The 25,612-nt window shown below is 36.0% G+C and overlaps 1 long non-coding RNA gene across 4 annotated transcripts in view; it reads right to left on the bottom strand.

Annotated features, from left to right (window-relative positions):
• Positions 1-22,858, bottom strand: part of LOC139954112 (uncharacterized) — a 154,145-nt gene extending 131,287 nt beyond the window's left edge. The window contains exons 1-6 of one of the 4 annotated variants that reach the window (XR_011788049.1): positions 22,807-22,858; positions 19,364-19,533; positions 18,576-18,693; positions 17,790-17,912; positions 11,064-11,215; positions 10,271-10,389 (exon numbers count right to left, since the gene is read on the bottom strand). This is a non-coding gene — a long non-coding RNA (uncharacterized lncRNA). The remainder of the gene's footprint in view (positions 1-10,270; positions 10,390-11,063; positions 11,216-17,789; positions 17,913-18,575; positions 18,694-19,363; positions 19,534-22,806) is intronic. The other 3 variants (XR_011788046.1, XR_011788048.1, XR_011788047.1) reach the window with 3 other exon arrangements.
• Positions 22,859-25,612: the final 2,754 nt, after the last annotated feature.

Here is a 25,612-nt window from a genome sequence, read left to right as displayed (position 1 = left end):
TTGTACATCAGCCTCCTTTACTTAAACTTAAACTTTGCCGAAAATGTTTGTACAGTGCTTTATACAGCCTTGTGTACTTATAAAACTTTGCCTGAAAAAGTGTTCAAATGTGCTACTTGTATAGCATTTGCTACAAAATGTGTACAAGGCTTGTGTGTTTGGAAATGTGTTTAAAGCCATTATACACTTTCCGTACAGAAAAAACACTTTGCTTGAAAATGTAAGAGCTAGTACTTACTAGACTGGTGCATATGCCTTGTGTAGTTGTCAAATGTTGCTTGAAAATGTTTACAAGGCCTCGTGTACTTTTTCTCCTAAAATTATCAAATTTTGCCTGAAACTGTATCTCAGGCCTATATAATAATAATAATATAGCCTTGTACAGTTGCCATATTTTGCCTGAACGTTATCAAACCTTGCCTGAATCTGACGAGGCTTAGGAAATGTGTGTTATCAAGTTTGGTTGACAATGTTTGTGTTGAAAACTATAGCCTTGTGTACAAATTCTGAACTATCACATTTTGCCTGAAAAGATGTACAGGCCTTGCGTACTTACAAAAGTGTTGTTCTTAAACTAAAACTGTTGAACTATTGTGTACAAGACTGTAGCCTTGTGTAATAATTAAATTTTACCTGAAATTATCAAATTTTGCCTGAAATTATCAAATTTTGCCTGAAAATACGTACAAGACTATACGGTACACACGGCGTGTGTACTTCCCTGTAGCATGTCAGTTACAATCTTGTCTGACAGAATAACTTTTACTCATTGATGCAGTCTGCTTACCGCAAATTCCATAGTACCGAAACTGCTCTGTTGAAAATTCAAAACGATTTGTTAATGGCTATGAATAGAAAACATGTTACCCTGTTGGTTTTATTACATTTAAGTGCTGCATTTGATACACTGGATCATGGTATTTTACTGAGTACACTTAAGTCTCGCTTTGGAATTGATGGTACAGCCCTTATTGTTTCGCTCATACCTTGATGGCAGATCACAAAGGGTTTCGATTAGTGGTAAACTGTCTCATAATTATAATTATTTGCATGTAATGGTTTGTATCTAAATGACAATAAAACTGAATTCTTGATCATAGGTACCCGTCAGCAACTATCTAAGGTTACACTGGATGGTATTCAGGTTGGGCAGTCATTTGTGTCACCTGTTTCCCTTGCTCGAAGTCTAGGTGCATGGTTTGATGCCAATCTGTCAATGAAAACCCGCGCATAATAAATTTTTTGTCTAAGGAATGTACTGAAACACTCATTCATGCGTTTGTCTCTAATAGACTATATTACTTTAACCCACACATGTGACATCATGCTATTGTTAAATCGCTCCATTATTTTGCACGAATGGCGCGATGGGTACATCTATTCACCCATTGTGCATAAAAGAGTTAGGGAATAAAGTAAATGAAGTCAATGACGCCATGGACCACATATTATTTTGTTTTTAATGGTTTTTAACACAGGTTAATAGAGCTACACATGTATTGCAAAATGATCGTTAACACTTTCCACATGTGAACAGCTACATTATTAAATTATTATTTAGCTGAGATGTTAAAAAATAATTATAGAACTATAACAGTAATTTAAGCAGGTCTTAAAGTCAGATAAATCAATTTCATTTTAACCAGTATTTATGTTTTTGTTTTTATTAATTCAAAATGCTTAATTTATCATACACAAACATGGTAAGTGAGTAAAGTCCCTAAAATTTAAGATTGCAAAGATACTTTTTTTCAATATCGTCATAAAATAACAGGAATTCAACTGAAATTGTTGATCATAAAGGTAGCTTAAATTTGTTTATTAAAAACAAATCTGAAACTACAGGCTTGTACGCGGGTAGGTCACTTCTTTTATCTTCACCGTTTGGGGTTTTTGTTGACCGAGAAAGTCGGCTACAACATCATCTGATAGTCTGTTTCTATCACTAACTCGTATAAATTTACTTAAAGTCAAGAAACCAAATCACTTATCTGCTGCCACTTTCGCTCCCGATCAATGATGCCACTATCGAAGGAACGAGCATAATTATTTCCTAAATGTTGGTCTTCGTCCATTGTTCACACACATATACAGTGGTGTTCACTGGAGTGAACAAGCTTACGTAATACATACAAACAATTGACTTAAAAATTAAACAATATCGCGCCATTCGTGCAAAATAATGGAGCGATTTTAACAATAGCATGACGTCACAGGTGTGGGTTAAGTCGCATAATGCCCTCGGTGAACGCGCCATTCGTGGGTACGAATGGCGCGCACCTCGGGCATTATCCTATACGTAATAGTCTTTTTTTATGGCTTACCCAACACTAAGATTAAACAACTCCAGAGAGTGCAAAATGCTTGTGCCAGGCTGGTCTGTAATGCTTTCAAATATTGCCATATTTCTCCACTACTTATGGATTTACATTGGCTCCCTGTTCGGTTTAGAATTGAATTTAAAATTTGAATGGTCACTTACAAAATTCTTCATATTTTAGCTCCTCAGTATTTAATTAGGCTTGTTTCGATCAAACCCCTATCTCGCTAAGGCCTTCGCAGTTCTGATAATGGTATTTTTCTTAGTCACCCTGTTGGTTGTAGTAAGGCCGCTCTTGGGGACAAGGCCTTTGAATGTAGTGCTCCCCACCTCTGGAACAAACTCCCCCTCATACTAGGATCGCTGGCAGCCTCAATATTTTTAAATCGGTCCTTAAGACTTATCTTTTTATGAGAAGCTTTTTACTGATTGTGCATATAAATTTATTGTTCCTTTACTAGTTTGTTTTTGGTCTAGCTTATGTTTTGCAATTTGAACTCTTCGGATTGTCCTGTAAGGTTCTTGTATTTTCAGTTTGTTTGGATTGCTGTATATTTTCTTGTTGTTAAAAGTTATGTCATTATAATTACTTTGTTATGCGCTTGTGTACACTTTTTGGAATGGGCGCAATATAAATGAATAAATTATTATTAAAATTAGTATCAAATTTTGTTTGAAATTGTGTTCTTGTGTACAAGACTATAGCCTTGTGTACTCCCTAAATTCTGCCTAAAAACAAGTAGTCTTGTGTAATCATCAAATTTTGCATGAAATGATCAAATTTTGCCTGCAAATAAGAAACAAGACTCTATGGTACACAAGCCTTGTGTACTTATCAAGTTGTGCCTGAATAATTATATTATTTTTTTTCTGAAATTGTGTACTTGGGCACAAGACTATAGCCATGTGTACTCCCTAAACTCTGCCTTAAAACAAGTACAAGACCATAACCTTGTGTACTGATCAAATTTTGCCTGAAATAACATTTTACCTGAAATATTAAAAGTTTGCCTGAAATAGTGTAATCATCAAATTTTGTCTGAAATTATCAAATTCTGCCTGAAAAGTGTACAACACTGTAGCATTGTGTAATCATTAAACTTTGCCTGAAATGATCAAATTTTGCCTGAAAATAAGTACAAGACTATGGCCTTGGGTAATCATCAAATTTTGCCTGAAATTATCAAACTTATCCTGAAATAGTGTACAGGACTGTAGCCTTGTGTAATCATAAGTACAAGACTATAGCCTTGTGTACTCATCAAATTTTGTCTGAAAGAGTGTACTTGTGTACAAGATTATAGCCTTGTGTACTCCCTAAATTCTGCCTTAAAACAAGTACTGATCAAATTTTGTTTGAAATAGTGTACAAGACTGAAGCCTTGTGTAATCATCAAATTTTGCCTGAAATTGTGTACTTGTGTACAAGACTATAGCCTTGTGGACTCCCTAAATTCTGCCTAAAAACAAGTACAAGACTATAACCTTGTGTACTGATCAACTTTTGTCTGAAATAGTGTACAAGACTGTAGCCTTGTGTAATCATCAAATTTTGCCTGAAATTGTGTACTTGTGTACAAGACTATAGCCTTGTGGACTCCCTAAATTCTGCGTAAAAACAAGTACAAGACTATAACCTTGTGTACTGATCAACTTTTGTCTGAAATAGTGTACAAGACAGTAGCCTTGTGTAATCATCACAATTTGCCTCAAATGATCAAATTTTGCCTGAAAATAACCACAAGACTATAGCCTAGTGTAATCATCAAATTTTGCCTGAAATTGTGTACTTGTGTACAAGACTATAGCTTTGTGTACTCCCTAAAATCTGCCTAAAAACAAGTGCAAGACTATAACCTTGTGTACTGATCAAATTTTGCCTGAAATGATAACATTTTACCTGAAATTATAAAAATTTTCCTGAAATAGTGTAATCATCATTTTTCTTTCTGAAATGATCAAATTTTGCCTGAAAATAAGTACAAGCCTATAGCCTTGTGTAATCATCAAATTTTGCCTGAAATTATCAAACTTATCCTGAAATAGTGTACAAGACTGTAGCCTTGTGTAATCATCAAATTTTGCCTGAAATTATCAACTTATCCTGAAATAGTGTACAGGACTGTAGCCTTGTGTAATCATCACATTTTGCCTCAAATGATCAAATTTTGCCTGAAAATCAGTACAAGACTATATAGCCTTGTGTACTCCCTAGGTTCTGCCTAAAAACAAGTCCATACTATAACCTTGTGTACTCATCAAATTTTGTCTGAGTTTACAAGACAGTAGCCTTGTGTAATTATCACATTTTACCTCAAATGATCAAATTTTGCCTGAAAATAAGTATCATCATCAAAGTGTCATCATCAAAGTTTGCCTGAAATTGTGTACTTGTGTACAAGATTATAGCCTTGTGTACTCCCTAAATTCTGCCTTAAAACAAGTACTGATCAAATTTTGTTTGAAATAGTGTACAAGACTGTGGCCTTGTGTAATCATCAAACTTTGCCTGAAATTGTGTACTTGTGTACAAGACTATAGCCTCGTGTACTCCCTAAATTCTGCCTAAAAACAAGTGCAAGACTATAACCTTGTGTACTGATCAAATTTTGTCTGAAATAGTGTACAAGACTGTAGCCTTGTGTACTGATCAAATTTTGTCTGAAATAGTGTACAAGACTGTAGCCTTGTTTAAACATCAAATTTTGCCTGAAATGATCAAATTTTGCCTGAAATTATCAAACTTATCCTGAAATAGTGTACAGAACTATAGCCTTGTGTAATCTTCAAACTTTGCCTCAATTGATCAAATTTGGCCTGAAAATAAGTACAAGCCTTGTGTAATCATCAAATTTTGCCTGAAATAGTGTAATCATCAAATTTTGTCTGAAATTATCAAACTTTTTCTGAAATTATCAAATTTTGCCTGAAATAGTGTACAAGACCTTAGCCTTGTGTAATCATCACATGTTGTCTGAAATCATCAAATTTTGCCTGAATATATCAAATTTTGCCTGAAATTGTGTACTTGTGTACAAGACTTGTGTACTCCCTAAATTCTGCCTTCAAACAAGTACAAGACTTATAACCTTGTGTACTGATCAAATTTTGCCTGAAATGATCAAATTTTGCCTGAAATAGTGTTATCATCAAATTTTGTCTGAAATTATCAAACTTTGTCTGAAATTATCAAATTTTGCCTGATACAGTGAACAAAACTGTAGCCTTTTGTAATCATCAAACTTTGCCTGAAATTATTAAATTTTGCCTGAAATTATCAAATTTTGCCTGAAATAGTGTAGGCCTACAAGACTGTAGCGTTGTGTAATCATCAAATTTTGCTTGAAATGATCAAATTTGCCTGAAAATAAGAACTATACAGTAAACAAGCCTTGTGTACTTTCCCTGGAATTATCGAATTTGACCTGAAATTGTGTACAGACTAAAGCAATGTGTATATTTCAAATTGTGCACAGACTTATTGTGTACAAGACTAAAGCCTTGTGTACTTTCAATTTTAGCCTGAGACTATCAATTGTTGCCTGAAAATGTGTTAAAATTTTAAGCCTTTCATATTTGCATGACGCTTTCAAGTTTTGCCTAAAATTGTCTACTTAACCAGCCTTTTCTACTATTTTTTGTTTATTTTGACTGAAAAGTAGCAAATTTTGCCTGAAATAGTGTAAGACTTGTGTTATCAACTTTTGGCCTGAAATTATAAAATGGTTGCTGAAAATGTGTTCAAGGCTAATGTGTACCCTACTAAAGCCATTTTTACTTACCAGGTTTTGCCTGAAAGTGTGTATAAAGCCTTGTGTGCCTGAAATTATCAAACTTTGCCAGGAGTTGTGAACTTTATCAAATTTTGCCTTAATATATCAAACTTTGTCTATAATTGTGTACTTGTGTACCCCTTAAATTCTGCCTACTGATCAAATTTTGTCTGAAGTTACCAAACTTTGCCTGAATTTGGCCTTGTGTGCTTTCAAATTTTGCCTGAAGCGATCAAATTTTGCCTGAAATTGTATACAATTGTGTACTAAACAAGATCACCTGGCCTTGTGTATGCACCAAAGTTTGCATGAATTGGTCAAATTACACGACTTTATCCTTGTTTATCATCAACATTTGGCCTGAAATTATCAAATTTTGCCAGGTTTTGCCTGAAAGTGTGTATAAAGCCTTGTGTGCCTAAAATTATCAAACTTTGCCAGGAGTTGTGTACTTCATCAAATTGCAAGACTATAAATAGCCTTGTGTACTGAATAAATTTTGCCTGAAATTGTGTACGCAGCTATTGTGTACAATATAGCCTTGCGTACTTATGCCTAAACATATGTACAAGGTAAAAGTCTTGTGTTCTTATCAAATTTTGTCAGAAAATTAGCAAATTCTGTCTGGCAATTAGCAAAATTTGCATGAAAATGTGAACAAGGCTATTGTGTACAAGCGATAGCATTGTGTACTTGTGAAACTTCTCCTTAAATTGTGTATGCAGCTATTGCGTACAATAGCCTTGCCTACTTATCAAATTTTACCTGCAATTATCAAATAATGCCTGGAAATTGTGTATAAAGCCATGTGGACATGTACTTATTAAATTGACAATTAGCAAATTCTGCATGAAATTATCCAGTTTTGTCTAAAATGGTGTACAAGGCTATCGTGTTCAAGCCTTGTTTTCTTATCAAACTTTACCTTGTGTATACTAATTAAACTTTGCCTGAAATTATCAAATTTTAGCCTTGTTAACGTATGAAATTGTGCCTGAAATTATCAAAGTTTGCCTGAAATTGTGTACTTAAGCCTATTGTGTACAAGTACTTGTATAGAGTAGCTTGGGTAGAGCAGATGAAAACACAAGTTGGTTTAAACCAGCAGCCTCAAGCATGTTCAGAAAAACCTTGGATTCTTTGTTGTTGGGATCAAAAACATGAGTGTTGAACTCTCCGACCAGAGCGGTTTTACAGTCCAAAACAGTGGTAGATTTGGTGAGAGTCGAATAATGAGCGTGTCAAACCTCAGGTTGTTTCTTGAAGGAAGAAGTTGATAAAAGACACAGAGGCTATTCAATTCAATTAAAAAAACTTTAATAATCTTCAATAGTCAATTAATTCAGTTGGCGTGCTTCATATAAAACATTTACAGTTACAGCTGGAAGTAGACAAAATACAATTAGTTAAAAATATATAGATTACTTGACACAATGACAAGAAGCAGGTAAGTAAGAGTGGTGTGAAACCACAGCAATTACAGACAACTGAATAAATATAAAACACATTAGTTGAATATACATTAATAAGAACCACAAAACAATTTATAAATACAGTGTAAACAGATAAACGGTGGTGAACCAGACCTCCAAATAGCTGACACCCAGCATACAAAAACAGTTGAAAACAAGTGCAAAACAAAAACCACTCAGAACAGGTCTGAATGGAACAAAACAGAAATTTCCATCTATTTGGGGGAGGGGGGTGTTCTAGATCATTGTTAAACAATTGCCTAAGTACATGATTATCTCTTAAGTATCTGTCGCTCACTGACCTTGGTTAAGTCTCTCTGTGGCTCTCTGATAATTTTGAGACCCAAGTCTAACAATCCTTTTCAAACTGTTTTTGTTCTTGACACTTAAGTTACAAAATACAAGGAAATAAATGAAAAACATAACACACTTTCAATAAACAACTGATAAAACAGACTGTTCAAATGTTGAACAGAACAGGGCCAAATTTCAAAGAGCTGCTTAACGGTTAGCAATTTTTTTTGCTTAACGTAGCAAAAATAATCGCTTAAACCATGGAGGATGTACACATATTTCACGAGGTTAAGCACGTAAACAAACGGCACGCACAAGATTGTAAATCATTTGCTGCAGCAAAATAGAAGAAGGTAGGCCCCCTACTGACAAAATGGCGGGCAATATTAATGCAGAGTGGCGATAAAACAAAAATTAACGCCTTCTCTGTCTTCCATGTACTATTTGTAATGGTTCAAAGCGCCACTTGAAAGGTTTACACAACTTGAGAGAAAATAAGAAGATAATACTTTGTACATCATTCCTTAAACATTTCAGACGCGTTTACTTCGCTACACCTACCATACAAACACACGTCAAATACACACCCAAATGCACTGCTGCACGCCACACCAATAACATATTGCAATTATGTTGCACTGTGTGTGTGTGAAGGGCCCAATGGCGTAGGGCTGTTTAACAGTAAGAAAATTTGTTTGCTTAACATAGCAACAAAAATTGCTTAGGCAAACCTATTTCACGAGCGAATGCTAGCTTAGGCACGTAACATTTTAGATGTTTGCTTTAGCAAAAAGCAAGGTGATGACAAATTGGCTTGCGAAATAACTGCGGAGTGGCAAGAAAAAAAGTCATCACCTTCTGTGGTCTGATATGTATTATTGTTTAATGGTTAAAAGTGCCCCTCGAAAGGTTTACACACTAACTTGAAAGTAAACAAGAAGATAATACATTGTACGATCATTTGTGAAGCTTTTTAGACACTCGTTTGGGTCACTACTCCTACCCTCAAACACACATACAGTATACACCGCTGCGCCGGCACAATACAACATTCGCAGTAATGTTGCACTATGCGAATGGGGTGCAAATGCATAATAGAGGCTTGAAGGACCTTTAGAGCCTGTTATGAAAGGTTTTTTGATAATAATTAATTATTTTGAGTAATTACCAATATTGTCCACTGCCTATAATAAGTGAAACAAAGAAAGAGTACAATACATGATAACACAACTTATTAACCCAAATCACCTGACGTCTTTAAATGTATATAGCCTATTTCACAGCAACCGTCTCAATGCGTTTTAGTGCCCTTGGCAAATAATATTCTTTAATCTTTCTAATCTAATAGCAAAAATAACACCTGGCACGTGATGATGAATTGAGCTGTAAGAACTTGACTCTCGATCATGAATATGTATGAGGTATAGTAACCTGTAATCTTAAACAAAACCACAAACAAAAACTTTAAAGGCACTGGACACTATTTTATGAAGTTGCAAGTTCTCCGGAGTTGATAGGGATGGTAGTTGAATGTGCGACAGACTCTGCGACAGGGATTTGCTGATGGCCTCTCTTGGTCTGTTCTCTTAGAAGTTTGTACACGAATTGAGTGAAGACCAGTAGTAAGGCATTTGACTATGAACATTTATGGATACCAGTAAAAAAAAAAGGGAAAAGGGGAAGTAGAAGATGATGGAAAAGGAGTGCAGTGAACCTATTCAAAAACATTGTTGTGCTTCCATTTGGGCCTCACATATCTGCAGATTTTGTAGTATTAAATAAATAAAATTAATAATAATTTCTTTTAGCGCGCATTTAACAATTACCATCTGAATGAGCTTGCATTGATTTAACGTCCCACTAAAAAACTGGGTCCTACACACTTCAAGATGAATTTTGCTTGGTTCATGAGTAATGAACTTTTGAATTACGAAATTTGAAGTAAAGGTCACATGGGATCATACATCAAGCAAGACTTAAAACATAATTATTTATTTGCAAAAGTGCTTTGATATGCAACTACCTTGTAAGCTAACTATTAGTAATTAATGTTCTCATTTTTAAATAAATAAGAAAGTTAATTAATTAGTTTAAGCTAATTATTACACTTAGTATTTCATGACCTTAGTTTTAACATGATAAAGAATCAGACTCAGTTGTGTCTTAGCAACAGGACTTATTAAAAAAGTCCCTCATAAGTTTGTTGACATCCATGAGAGGATTGAAATTGTGCATAATATTTATGCAAGTATCAAATGGAAGTGCTCTTTTCTTTGTCCTTTCAACATGTTCAAACATGAAATTCTAGGCCTGCTCATGAGTCTGTCTACACTGCTCTCCCTTTCAATGTTGGTTTTACATGTATCTTTCACACAATGATTTGTTGTCATGATAATTCTTAGCAGTATTACCTGAGCGTCCCTTTGTTCCTAGGCAACATCTTAGCAGAATATGAACAACTGAAGAGGTTTTTCATGCGTATCTTATTTTCTTTTGTGCTTGCTTGTCTGGTTATATGCCTCTTACAGACCTGTGAAGAAAATGATTTGGGGTTGAAAAACAAAAGTGACTAAATTGGGACTCGAACCAAAGACCTCCAGATCAACGAGCTGGCGCTCTACCAACTGCGTCATCTAGCCCTATGTTGGCAGTCTCCTCTTTTTAAAAATATTTTTGTTTGGGGTGAAAGTCAGAAGCCACACAACCAATAACTGTCATGTAGCAAGATATCTCACCCAGTGTGTGATGCATGGCTACACTGCAGCTGTATCGCTGTGACTGACACTCCCCGGCCGAACAAAGAGGTTGACAAAAAAGGGTGACCGCTAACATAGGGCTTGATAGCTGAGTTGTTTTTTTATAATGACCCCAAACTGCAAGCAATTAGCATACCGCAAGCTTCAAAAACATTGAGAGGGAACCAGTAGCTCTATCTTGATGCATCGTTATAAAGGGCGCTCTGCATAGTCTTTAACATAGAATGTGTCACTCACAGGATTAATTTAGATATCCAAATACGATCATTCAAAATCACACCTCAAAGGGTTTGTTTTGGCGACTAAATAATTAAATTGAAACTGTTTGAATTCTGGGCGCAAAGCTTCAACACAGGAGTTCAGTAACTGTAAAACCTGTTTGTTAGCAGTACTGGAGTTTAGCAAATTTATTTATAGATAAAATAACAAAAGATTGACAACAACTGACCTGGTATGTTGCAGGACGATGACAAAAAATTCACTGCAGTAAAGTTTCAATCATACTTTATGGCCTCGGGTCTCTTACAAGAGGCCTAACTGCTGGGGTGCCTGTCCGCAAATCTTCTCGTACATCTCAGAGTGTCATAGTCTCAACAACTCCTACAAGTAAAATAAAGAATGGGGAATTGAGCAAAGAAAAATTTGCCCAGTCTGTTCCCTTTAGGTTTATTGTTTAAAGACACTTTTGGTACTTGTCAAAAACTAGCCTTCACAGCTGGTGTATCTCAACATGTGCTTAAAATAACAAACCTGTGAAAATTTGAACTCAATTGGTCATCGAAGTTGCGATATATTAATGAAAGAAAAAAACACCAAGTTGTCACACGAAGCTGTGTGCTTTCAGATGCTTGATTTCGAGACCTCAAGTTCTAAATCTGAGGTCTTGAAATCACATGACGGGAAAATTACTTCTTTTCCCAAAACTACGTCTCTTCAGATGGAGCTGTTTCTAACAATGTTTGATACTATTAACCTCTCCTCATTACTCTTAACCAAGAAAGGTGTTTTAATAATAATTAATTATTTTGAGTAATTACCAATAGTGTCCACTGCCTTTAATAAGTGAAACAAAGAAAGAGTACAATATTTGATAAATTAACTTATTAACCCAAATCATCTGATGTCTTTACATGTATTTAGCACATTTTACAGTAACCTTCTCAATGCAATTTAGTGCCCTTGGCAAATAACATTCTTTAATCTTTCTCAGCTAATAGCAAAAAATAACACCTGGCACGTGATGATGAATTTAGCTGTAAGAACCTGAGTCTCGATCATGAATATGTATGAGGTATAGTAACCTGTAATCTTAAACAAAACCACAAACAAAAACTTTAAAGGCACTGGACACTATTTTATGAAGTTGCAAGTTCTCCGGAGTTGATAGGGATGGTAGTTGAATGTGCGATAAACTCTGCAGTGTCGAGATTTGCTGATGGCCTCTCTTGGTCGGCACGCTGTTCTCTTAGAAGATTGTACACGAATGGAATGCTGACCAGTAGTATGGCATTTGACTATGAACATTTATGGATACCAGTAATAAAAAAAAGGTTGAGAAGGGAAAGTAGAAGATGATGGAAAAGGAGTGCAGTGAACCTATTCAAAACATTGTTGTGCTTCCATTTGGGCCTCACATATCTGCAGATTTTGTAGTATTAAATAAATAAAATTATTAACAAAGTTTCTTTTAGCGCGCATTTTACAACTACAATCTGAATGAGCTTGCATTGATTTCACAACCCACGAAAAAACTGGGTCCTACACACTTCAAGATGAAATTTGCTTGGTTCATGAGTAATGAATTTTTGAATTACGAAACTTGCAATTCCGGTTTGGGCTGGAAGTAAAGGTCTTATGGGATCATACTTAAAGCAAGATTTATAACATAGTTATTTATTTGCAAAAGTGCTTTGACATGCAACTACCTTGTAAGCTAACTATTGGTAATTAAGGTTCTCATGTCAAAATAAATAAGAAAGTTAATTAACTAGTTTAAGCTAATTTTTACACTTATCATTTCATGACCTTAGTTTTAACATGATATATAATCAGACTCGGTTGCGTGTCTTAGCAACAGGACTTATTAAAAAAGTCCCTTATAAGTTTCTTGACGTCCATGAGCGGATTGAAATTGTGCATAATATTTATGTAGGTATCAAGAGTAATATCCAGGACACAGCGTTTTAGAGACTAATTTGCTCCATTTCACAGATAAATGAAGACAATACAATATGAGCAATATCGATATCAGAGCAACATGCAAGCAGTTTCTTGGCACAGTTATTCATCATCGTCGTCAGGTCAAGCGTTTTTTGCCTTCCTTGACATGTTTCTTTAGGCACCTTTGTCTGCCATGGATGAGTTTTCAAAGTAGAAAATGTTCACCTAGTTTTTTGACAAGAGTAGTATGCACAATGTCCTTGGGATTAGCACTGCAGAATTTGTCAGAGCAGTATGCACAATGTCTTTGGGATTGGCACTGGACAATTTGTCAGGATTTGACCCGCCTGTCCACACAAGGGATGGCACAACTCTACAGTTTGAATCCAGATTCAAATACCTTGAAGTTAACATGCAGGCAACCAATTAAGTAGGAAAACAGAGAAAACAAAGATATTTGGAGGAGAGCAATAGCGAAAGCTGCCACATTGCTCTGCATGGAACACTATAGGCTGAGACCCAAACTGGTATCTGATCTTGCTTTCAACATCTGGAATGGGGTTTCCTGGTAGGTGACTGTAATTATCAGTTAGTGTCTAGGTGGAGGTTAGTGTCTATAAGGGTTGGTCGTAGGCCTAGTTGTGGGTGTCTGTAAGTGTGGTTATGAGTGAGTGGTTAGGGTTATAGGATTAGTGTTATAGAAATCCCAGGTAGAACTATATAGGATTAGGGTTAGGATGAGGGTTTAGGATGACTGGGTTAGATTTGTGTCATGGACAGACACCTACAAGAAACCCCATCCCTGATATTGAATGCAAGATCACATAGCAGCTCTGGTCTCTCTGTTTGTTTTAAGCCATTCGCACGCCAACTAAGCGTAATTTTAAGACCTTTGCATTTCTCTGAGTCCCCTGCCCTCGTTTCCTCAGTTAGTTCAAGACACACAATTCTGATGTTCCCCTCCAGGACATAGTGGTACACAGGGGTTCAACAACCTACCACACGGCCAGACATCTAACCAATATCCTCCATACATTAGTCTGGCCTCACATCAGCAACTAAAGTTTGACATTAATGTCAGTTTTGTCAGACAACACTTGATCATCAGTTCCTCCAACACTTTAGCAATTAGGATCCACAGATGACATTGACCATTGAACTAAAGTAGACTGATACCATCCCCCTTCCATGATGATTATGTCACCAAAAAAGCGGATAGCAAAAGGAACACAGAGTGTGACCCTATTTGACCTTAACTTCTAGTAAAAACACGGAAGTTAAAGCCAACGTCAGTTTTAAACTACATGTATTTGTAACCTATAGAGAAAAAGTGCTGCAGCTTGCTGTTCCGTTCCATTGATCAACAGGTTCAAAGATAGATTGATAGATAAATAGATATATAGATAAATTATATAGATAGATAGATAGATAGATAGATAGATAACAAACCTGGGAAAATTTGGACTCAATTTTTGTAATTTCAATTGCAAGAGAATAGTGGAGCAGTTTCTCCTAATGTTTTCCACCATCAAACGCTCTCCAGCTGCAGATGCATAACAAAGGCTTCTCAGCTGAAGTATTTGACTATTTGAATGAGAAATTACCTCTTTCTAAAAAAATATGTGTCTTGCAAATATCAACAGTTCTCCAAAGCACGAGTAAGTTGTTCTATTAATAATTGTGTTGAGTAGGGGCCTAATCATCAAAAGTGTCCAGTGCCTTTATTCACCCATTGATACACTCTCTTTATATTTCAGGAAAATTACAGAGGGACCATGGTCTAATACATGTACACTGCGAAAGCTTTCACACAAGCAGTCAGCTTAACAATTAGCCCACTAATAACCAATTTATCACACTACATGAATACAATCTGTTAAAGACAGTGGACGCTATTGGTAATTGTAAAAGACCAGTCTACTCACTTTGTGTATCTCGAAGTTGCAAGATCATAATGAAAGAAAAAACGTCTTGCCACATGAATTTGTGTGCATTTAGAAGGTTGATTTTGGGACCATGAATTCTAAATCTGAGGTCTCACATCAAATTCGTGGAAAATTACTTCTCTCTAAAAACTATGGCACTTCAGAGGGAGCCATTTTTCACAATGTTTTAAACTATAAACCTCTCCCCAATACTCGTTACCAAGTTAAGTTTTATGCTGATAATTATTTTGAGTAATTACGAATAGTTTCCACTGCCTTTAAAGTTATGTTTACAGGAACATTACAGAATTGGTTTTGCTTACAAAACAGTTACTGGCAGTGTAGGCACTTTATGTAATCCATCATCTACATAAAAAAAACAGTATTCATTTGAGAGCGATTGACCTTCTGGGTCACATGAAAATAGTGCGACACCAATGACACATTTGTCATGACATCAATTTTAAGAATGAAACGCTTACTGAGCAACAAACTGAAAACAGGAAATTAGTTTTATATAAACAAATATGACACTTCAGACAGAAGTATTTCAAGGGATTTTTTTCTTGAAATTTTGATATAAATCTGTGATCTTGGACATGTTTTTTTCATACAAACTCTGTAATGTTCTTTCAACAAACAAATCAACAACAACGGAATAAAAGTTACTTTGGAATGTTAATGTCAACAATAATATGAACTAATAGCTGTCAGTGTAAAATTAAACCACCATTAGTCTACCAGCTAGTTATTTAAAAAATAAGTTAACTTAATGCGCGGTTTTCTCCAAACATAAACTTTTGGCTGCCAGGATTTTTCAGCCCTTCGTAAAATTACTGAAAATATGCATGCATGGGTAATCTCAGGAGTCTACACTCATTATTGGGAAATCAAAATCAACTAATTTGTTTCATATCCTTTAACTTTTTGTGGAAATAGTTTAGGTCAGAGAATGCTCTAAAGTGTAGATACATAAACTACAGATTTGCACAATTATCTTCTGCTCAGAACTAAAAGGTCATTAATGGAAATTTCATATTTCTAGTAATCAAAGAATCAAAAAGTGAAAAAAGCAAACAAATTTGAAAAAGTAAATTGATGAAAATCACCAAATTAATGTTTTACTTTGAAACAAAGGTTTCTCTTTGCCAAATTCAAATCCCAATAAACCTCATTTACCAGGAGCTCAAAAATATGCAAGCATTTTTATGAGACCTATACAACTTGCAATGAAGACTGCATATAGTTCTGAACACTGTGTTGACAACTGTTGCTTTGGTAAAATTCAATAAGGAATGCTGTCAAACTACCATTCCTATTTTAAAAGATGTTAAACTTTCATTCAGGATAAAGAATGATAGTTTTGGTTTCACCCTGACATCGATGTGTGTTAATACTCTGTACTCTCCTGTGTATTGTCCCATGTCCTGTGAAAAGACCACTCAAGATGAATGCCCTAAGTTTTTCAGTTACAGTTAGTTCATGTCATGTTTTAAGAATGGACAATGCAATTACTACCAATAAAATGTAACAAAAATTATTGAGGTATTTTATTTAAGTGTGTGCAATGAAGACTATATAATGAAACCTACTAGAAAATTGTATATCATAGAACTAGTCCCTCAATCAGAAAATTGATAAAGATAAGCAAGAAATGAGAAGAGGGATGTCTTGTTCAAAGCTTGTTGCTGATCTCTTGTTCGGTGGCCAGGATGGAGTTTCTTGGTAAGAGTATGTTAAGTGTTGGCCGACAGAATTTCAGTTTCCTTGGTCAAGTCAGTTGTGTTGACCACATTCGACCTAAACCACAGACCCTAATCCTAACTCAACCCTAACCCTAAACCCTAAGTCCGTATCCAGACCCTGCTCACCTTCAAGAACCCTCAAAAACTACCAGGAACCAACTAAAGTAAGCTAAGGAATGTCTAGCTAAGCCCTACCTCAAGACCAATTCATCCACTTAATGCCAGCCGAAAAGGGTTACACCACTGTTGCCATATCTACCACAAAGTATGACCACGAAGTGGCTTAAGTTCTGTCCTCAAGAATGCCGTCTACCAAGACCAACCAAAGCCAGCAGTAGAATGCTGCCATCTAAGCCCTACCTCAAGACCAATCAATCCACTTCATGCCAGTCGAAAAAAGTAACACCACTGTGGTCATAGCTACCACAAAGTATGACCACAAGGTGACTAAAATGCTGTCAACTGACACCTACAAACGCCTACCAAGGAACCCTATCCTGGCCAATGAATGCAAGATCAACAACAAGCTACAGTGTCTACTTCAGTCTCAAGCTATCAGCACACCCACGTACTGTCTCAAACAGCATCGCATCACCAATTTCAGCCAGTACGTTTGAATCCTAGTAAATGTGTTTGTTGATCAAGAGTGTTCTTCAAAATTGTTAGGCAAAAAAAACCTTTCTATTCAAAGTAAAATATTCATTTGTTGATTTACGTTTTCAAATTTTGTACGCATTTTTTCAAAGAATGATCTTTTGACTATTAGAAAAACGAAAGCCACTAATGACCTTATAGTTCCGAGCAGTATAACATTTTGCAACTACTGTAAGGAAAATGGATGAGAATGTGTATAAATTACTAATTGTTGATAGAATGTACCAGCTGAAGGCAAGTACATCTGTAGTTTAAAATGCATCTATAATTCAGAGTCTTTTCTCTGACCTAAACTATTTCCACAAAAGCCATTGTATATTAAATAATAGTAGTAACAAAAGATACATCAAAAAAGTGTGGATTCCTGAAGATTTTGGTTACATTTTTATATGTAGTATTGCATGGTCCTCGAAAAAACATCATGTGGATTATATGTGAACAATTACACAAGGCAGTTCATACTAAATTGCCTTAAAAGTTGATGCTGCTTGAGTTCTACAGAACCACTTCCAAATTTTAACCCTTATTGTAATAACAAAGGAGTGGTAGTTTTACAACAATCATTACTGATTTTTACCTAAGCAATAGTCGGCACTGTGATTGTTAACTAAAGAGTACCTTTGCGTAGAATAACAGAATTAATATTTATTGATACAATGGGATCCATTTCTGGATGCATTCTACACTGACCTGATTCCATTCTTCTTCTTGCAAGCTTGAGTGCAGATCCAACTTTGCGTTTAGACACAACTAAAGTACTGCTTGATTTCTCATCAAATAACCCATGATTTGCAAGAAGATGATTTTGGGCATCTGCAAATAACGTAAAGTTCCTTTAAAAGGGCTACATGTGAATTGTATCTTTTTCTGTAATGAACATGGGAGGCAGCAGGTCATATATCAACCACAGTAATGGATGTACATGAAGTTTAACGAGGCCAATGATCATGAGTAAGCATTTGATAATTTGTCCCCACCCTTCAGAAAGGTGGTGTCATCCGTTTCACCAAGGATTGATGCCGGCAGCGGGACACAGTGTTCATCTAGTTGAGCACTGGTCGAAAACATGTGGGGGGGGGGGGGTCATTGATATTGTGTCCCCCTTCCTCCAAAAGTTAAAGGGACATGTAAGATCTACATGCAGATTTGACATTGTTGTACTGATGTGGTGTTATATAATATAGCATACACAAGTCCCGTTTTATCTGCACTCATGTAGGTCTGGAGAAACATGCTGGTTACAAAGACTATGGCCTCTGTTGCTCCATGTCTTGGCTTTTGTGCCCTTCAAAAGACTCCCTTTGACTTTAAGATTTTCAAATGGAAGTGCTCTTTTCTTTGTCCTTTCAACATGTTCAAACACGAAATTCTAGGCCTGCTCATGAGTCTGTCTACACTGCTCTCCCTTTCAATGTTGGTTTTACATGTATCTTTCACACAATGATTTGTTGTCATGATAATTCTTAGCAGTATTACCTGAGCGTCCCTTGTTGTTAGAAAACATCTTAGCAGAATATGAACAACTGAAGAGGTTTTTCATGCGGATCTTATTTTCTTTTGTGCTTGCTTGTCTGGTCATATGCCTCTTACAGACCTGTGAAGAAATTGATTTGGGGTTGAAAAACAAAAGTGACAAAGAGTGGGACTCAAACCAAAGACCTCCAGATCAACGAGCTGGAGCTCTACCAACTGTGTCATCTAGCCCTATGTTGGCAGTGTCCCTTTTTAAAAAATATTTTTGTTTTGGGTGAAAGTCAGAAGCCATACAACCATTAACAGCGGTGTAGCAAAAGATCACAACCTGGCTACACAGCAGCTGTATGGCTGTGACTGACACCCCCCGGCCAAACAAAAGGGTAACCGCTAAAATATGACTTGATAGCTCAGTTTGTTTTTTTATAATGATCCCAAACTGGAAGCAATTAGCATACTGCAAGCTTCAAAAACATTGAGAGGGAACCAGTAGCTCTATCTTGATGCATCGTTTTAAAGTGCGCTCTGCATAGTCTTCAACATAGAATGGGTCACTCACAGGATTAATTTAGATATGCAATATAGGATATTTCAAAATCACACATCAAGGGGCTCGTTTTGGTGACAACATAATTCTGATTTTTGGGTTTTCCCTTGTGGTTTCTATTGATATGTTTTAATTCTGGACGCAAAGCTTAAACACAGGAGTTCAGTAAAACATATTTGTCAGCAGTAGTGGAGTTTAGCTTATTTATTTATCGATAAAAAACAACAATTTTACTGCAACTGACCTCGTATGTTTTAGGACAATGGCAAAGATTTCACTACAGTAAAGTTTCAATCGTACTTTATGGGCACGGGTCTCTTGCAAGAGGCCCTACTGCTGGGCTGCCTCCCTGCACATCTACCGGCAAATCTTCCCGTACATCTTAGACTGTCATACGTGTAGTCTCAACAATTCCTACAAGTAAAATAAAACATTGGGAATTGAGCAAAGAAAAAATGGCCCAGTCTGTTCCCTTTAGAGTTAATGTTTAAAGACACTGCGACACTAATGGTAATTGTCAAAAACTAGCCTTCACAGTTGGTGTATCTGCTTAAAATATCAAACCTGTGAAAATTTGATCTCAATCTCAATGGGTTGTTGAAAGTGCGAGATATTAAAAAAAAACAAAAAAAAACAAGTGTGCACGAAGGTGTGTGCTTTCAGATGCTTGATTTTGAGACCTCAAGTTCTTAATTTTAGGTCTAAATATCAAACATGGGAAAATAACTTCTTTTTTCGAAAACTATGTCTCATCAGAGGGAGCTGTTTCTAACACTGTTTTATACTAAAGGCACAGGACACTAATGGTAGTTACTCTAAATAATTTTAAGCATAAACTTACTTGGTGATAAGCAATGGAGAGCTGTTGATAGTATAAAACATTGTGAGAAATGGCTCACCATTAAGTATGTTGCTTTTGAGGAAGAAGTAATTTCTCACGAAAATATTTAAATTGAACTTGAGACCTAATCTGAGGTCTCAAACTCAAGCAACTGAACGCACAAAATTTGTGCGCCAGGGTGTCTTTTTTTCTTCCATTATTCTACGACCGATTTAGTTCACAGTTGCAAAGTTTTTTTTATTATATATGCATAATACGTTGAGATACACCAAGTGAGAAGACTGGTCTTGAACAATTAACGAAGGTGTCCAGTGCCTTTAAGTATTGCCATTTGTGGCGTTAGTCATTATAAAAACAACAATAATAATAATGCATTTATAATGCTATCTATCTAGTGTAAAATGCCTATTCCAAGGCGCAGCACACACAAATAACAAAGTAACAGAGAGAAATATAGAATACATGGACAAGTGTATATTAATAATCTAAAACATGTTATAAGCTGGAGCTAAATAAATAAGTTTTCAGCAAGTTTGTTGAACAATTACCTGCAAGTAAAATCAAAGTAATGGGGTTTGAACAAAGAAAATTCAACATTCAAGTCCTGGTCTAGTCAGTTTTTCTTTGTTCAGTCAAATCTGAATTATTTAAAATCTACTTAAAATCTAGTTAGAATCGAAGTCAGATTCCCTTGTGGTTTTCTTACTTGATAAGTAAAATAAGGAGTACATGAAGTATACAAAGTATTCAAGGAATAATCTAAGACAAGTTACAAGCTGGAGTTAAATAAATGAGTTTTCAGGTAAAGCGCTCCAAAGTTCTTAAAGCACAAGCGGAATTTTACTCCCAAAATGGTGAACGTGGTAATCACTAGTAGCCACATGGCATTGATGCAATTGGTAGATACCTTGAACAAATTTGTTATGAGAATTATTTAATTTTAGGAATTCATAACTTAATTTGAACTATACAGAGTTCCCCTTAAAGGCAGTGGACACTCTTGGTAATTACTCAAAATAATTGTAAGCAATAAAACTTTCTTGGTAACTAGCAGTGGAGTAACACAGTATGAAAAAACGGCTCCATCTAAAGAAACCTAATTTTTTAGAAAGAAGTAATTTTTGCACAAATTTTATTTTGAGACCTCAAAACTAGATTTGGAGGTCACGACATCTAAAAGCCCCTATTTCGTGTGACAAGGTTGATTTTTCTTTCATATATTTCGCAACTTTGACGACCAATTGAGTTCAAATTTTCACAGGTTTGTTATTTTGTTCATACTTTGAGATACACCAAGTGAAAAGACTGGTCTTTAACAAATACAAAAAGTGTCCAGTGTCATTTTGCTGGAGTTTATTCAGGAAGCCAACTTAAATATTGAACTAAACAAGTTTTAAAGGCAGTGGACACTATTGTTAATTACTCAAAATAATTATCATCATAAAACCTTTCTTGATTACGAGTAATGGGGAGAGGTTGATTGTATAAACATTGTGAGAAACAGCTCCCTCTGAAGTGACGTAGTTATTGAGAAAGAAGTAATTTTCCACAAATTTGATTACCTCAAGTTTAGAATTTGAGGTCTCGAAATCAAGCATCAAAAAGCACACAACTTCATGTGACAAGGGTGGTTTTTTTTCCGTAATTATCTCGCGACTTCGACGACTGATTGAGCTCAAATTTTCAAATGTTTGTTATTTTACTCTTTGACAATTACCAATAGTGTCCACTGTCTTTAAGGAGGAATAAGACAACTTTAGACAAACACGGATGGTCACCTTATTACCTTAAAACAAATTTTTGTGGGGCCTTAACTTAAACAAACTGGACAGTGTTGGATATTACTAAGACAAATTGTGAGCAAAGAAACTTACTTGGTCAAAAACCATGGAGAGTGCTAAGTAGTATAGTTCATTGCAGTAACAAAAGACTTCAGGCCTGAAGCCTTTGTTAACAACTAAAAGCATAAAAAATGCGTCAAAAAAGGGTGTTTTTTCTTTTGTTATTCCCTTGCAAGTTCAATTACCAATTAAGTCCAAATGTTCGCAGATTTATTATGCATGTTTTAGAATACACCAAGTAAGAATACTGGTCCTTGAGAAGGACCAAAGGTGTCAAGTGCTTTTAATTTAAAAAAACTTAGTAAACCTAAGCCAAATAACTAAAAATGTAGCTTTTTGTTTCAACCAGATGCAACTTTAGACAAAAGAAAAAGGCCAAAGAAAAGTTACAAAGAAACAAAAAAGGGGTGTTGTTAGAAGGATATTATTAAGGAGTATACTAGAGTATTGGATGCAGGAATGAAACAGAGGTTTAAGCTACACTGAGGACAGACAGATATCATCAGAGAGTAGGGTGGAGTGTTAGATACAGGAAGGAAACAGAAGTTTCATGAAAAGAGGAACGAAATTAAGAGTGTTGTTGCTTCTATTGGTAACAAAGATAACTATACAAGTTAGGACAATTAGTGGTTCAATAGAGAAAGCTACTGAGGACAGAAGAATGTCGCAATATTTGTAGGTAAAAGCCAAGGTTCTTACTTAGTTGTGCAACATAATATTCCTTTGACATCCTGGCATCAAACAGAACTCCCTTATTACCTACAGATTTGGCAAGTAAAATAGTTGTGTCTTCATGGGCACGTTCTTTAGGGGTTCTGACGTGCATAGAGTCGCTCTCTTCACCAACATACACACAAAAGAAGATTCCATCATCTCCAAACAACGCCTCTCATGATATCTTTGATATTATGTTTTCTGTGGCGATTGCATGGTCCATTTAACCACATTGTGTAAATTACGCGTAAACAATAAAACCACCCATTCTCATTGATACAATGCACTGACCTGAGTCTAATGTTCTGCTTGCAAGCTTGAGTGCAGAACCGACCTTGACACAAATAATGATGATCAACCATATCTGCAAATAAAGTTTTTGAACATAGATTTAACTGACCTGGATTTTTAACAAATTTTTGTGAAGAGCAAGGATAACAGCCATCAGAACAGATTTACAACAGTATGAACTGATGCCCCCATAAATGTGCTCTTCCATGTAGTAGGACAGTATTTGACTTTCCACAACAACTTGTTACTGACAGGAGTGTTGCTTTTGTTCTTTTAAGATCAAACCCCTCTGTTTTTCAATAAGAATTTTGTTTTTAAAATGTGGTTTGGTGATAACACAAACTGTGCCATTGTGCTCTCATACCCCCTACTTGTATATCATCTTGAAGCTACCTCTTTTTACATTTACATATATACAAAACACATAGGGTCCCAATAAAATGCTATCTATAGTTTGTAAATGGTTGTTCGTATATTTGTGGAGTAAAAGAAATGTTTTTTAAAAAGCAGGAAAAAACACAATTTAGGGCCAAGATAAATCTGTGTGGATCATTCTTTAGTAATGTTAAAATTACGCTTTTTGTACATGGACCAATGGTCATTGTGAACCAGTTTGTCTGCAGATAACATCGATTACCAACCATAAGGCAACCATTACTGAAATGCAAGGATTCTAAAAGACAGTGAGAATTTGTGCAATTGTATTTCCTGGATGAGAGAGTAACGCTCAGTGAGAGTACAAAGAACAGTGTAGTCATGTAAATGTGAGGGGCAAAACATTTTGAGTACAGTGTTTTGTTTTGCTGTCACTCTATAAGCATATGATACAATTCATGGAGACAATACAGCAGAACAAGCTAACCAATACTTAAGTATGTATTCTCTGCATCTGTACTCATGTTCGTCTAAACTGATGCCTTTTCATAATATTGTTCTAATATTTCACTAATGGTTAGTTTTCATGATAATTCAAAGCAGTTTTACCTTAACATCCCTTGTGGCCAGACAACATCTGAGCAGAACTCAAACACTATGAGCTCATTCTATTATGAGTTTTTCAGGTCATGTCTCTCGTAGACCTGCAAAGAAAACACCAACATTTCAAAATGTAAGAAAGTACTCAAACAATATTCCACATTGATAGAAATATTTTTTTGAAGTTCAGATTGGCTATAATACCTACCTCATTATGCGCTACATGTGAAATTAAAGACTGTGAGTAATGAAATGCACTGTAACCTACACTTCTTCTCTACATCCAGAATTTCAAATGGGCACATAATGCATGAGGTTTTGGTGTTGACGTTCCCCTTGCACAAAACATGGAGGTAACTTGCACTGCAGCTGCAAGTAGTCAACAATGGAAAGCAAAATGACTGAAATCAATGCTGCTAAAAAATTTAACCCTTGCAGGCACGAATGCTGAATACATTTAAGCGCTTATAAAGTGTGTCATCGGTTTTTCACTATTTTCTCAGGACCCAGATGACCCATTGAACTCAAACTTACGTATATTTTGGATTACACTGCCAGTATAACTGTTTTGTTAGCAAGAAACTTGGATGGACTCATACGCGGTAAGCAGATAGTAAGTTTAACTTTCTAATTATGCAAAGATTGAAGCCAACAATGCCTCGCTGACTATTGAGGTTGAAAGGTTGGAGCCTGCTAGTCAAAGTGTTTCCGAGTCCAGGCATAAAAACTTTAGTGGGATCTTTGAAACTCTAGAGCAGTGTATTACCAACTCGACTGCCAAGATTGCCTGGTAGCTCAAGATAGTTCTAATCCTAAGTTTAGCAGCAAGGTCTGTGATGCTTCAAGATGATAAATTTGCATCGCCTTAAAATTACAAATTACAAATTTTCGCTGTACACCGTTTACTCAGCACTGTTTACTCAGTAGTTTTTCTACGAGTCCTGTAAAAAAATGTGATTGTTTAATATTGTCGTAACACAGGGGCAAACAGTGAAAACATCAAAACTTTAGTCCAATCAAATACGATGTAACTTCACACCGGTGTGCAGTGTGATTACACGCACCTCGCACAGTACAGACGCCACTGTAAACCAACCGGTATATATACCGGTGGGTTTACAGCGGCGTCTTTTCGGAGCGAATAATGCGACTGCCTTGAGCAAGGCTACAGTTGAGGTATCATACGCGGTTAGTTGACACTGCAACTTGCGTTGCTCTTTGCATTAGGCATACACAAAATGGACCTGCTCCACTCTTTGTGTGGAGGCATTAATTTGAAATATTATTCTAGAGGGGCGGACATGCATGCATCAATCCACTTCATTATTCTTAATATCATTTATTTGATTAAAAATATATAAATCAAATTTAGAAGCTGGGGTGTTGTACTTTATCAGTCCACATGTTTATTATTTCTGACAACCTATATCCCTGTGAAGCAATGGCTCGTTCCATCATGCAGTGTGTGTGTGCCATGTGTGTCAACGTGCTGTAAAACCAATAATTTAGCAGTTTTTAACAAAAGAAAAACACCAAATTATAAACCTCTATGTCAAAACTACAGTTGTCCACCACCTCATTACAGTGTCTTCCTAGACCTGCATGTATCTTCAAGTTCCTTTAAGTTTAGGAAAATCACTGTTTAACCCTTTGCGTGCTGCGGGCGCAAATTTGCGCCCGCAACGTTTATCCCCTCACTGCTGTAGGCGCATATTTGCGCCCAACACAACGTGCTGTTTGTTTGCACACAATCAAGCTTTCTTTTGACCCCTGACATCCATCCGGGTACTTTTCTATACACTTCGATACACAGAGGACATGTTACGAACGA

Source organism: Asterias amurensis, chromosome 2 (genome assembly GCF_032118995.1).
Source record: "Asterias amurensis chromosome 2, ASM3211899v1".
Classification (NCBI taxonomy): Eukaryota; Metazoa; Echinodermata; class Asteroidea; order Forcipulatida; family Asteriidae; genus Asterias; species Asterias amurensis.
This window is presented reverse-complemented; position numbering and strand designations above follow the sequence as displayed.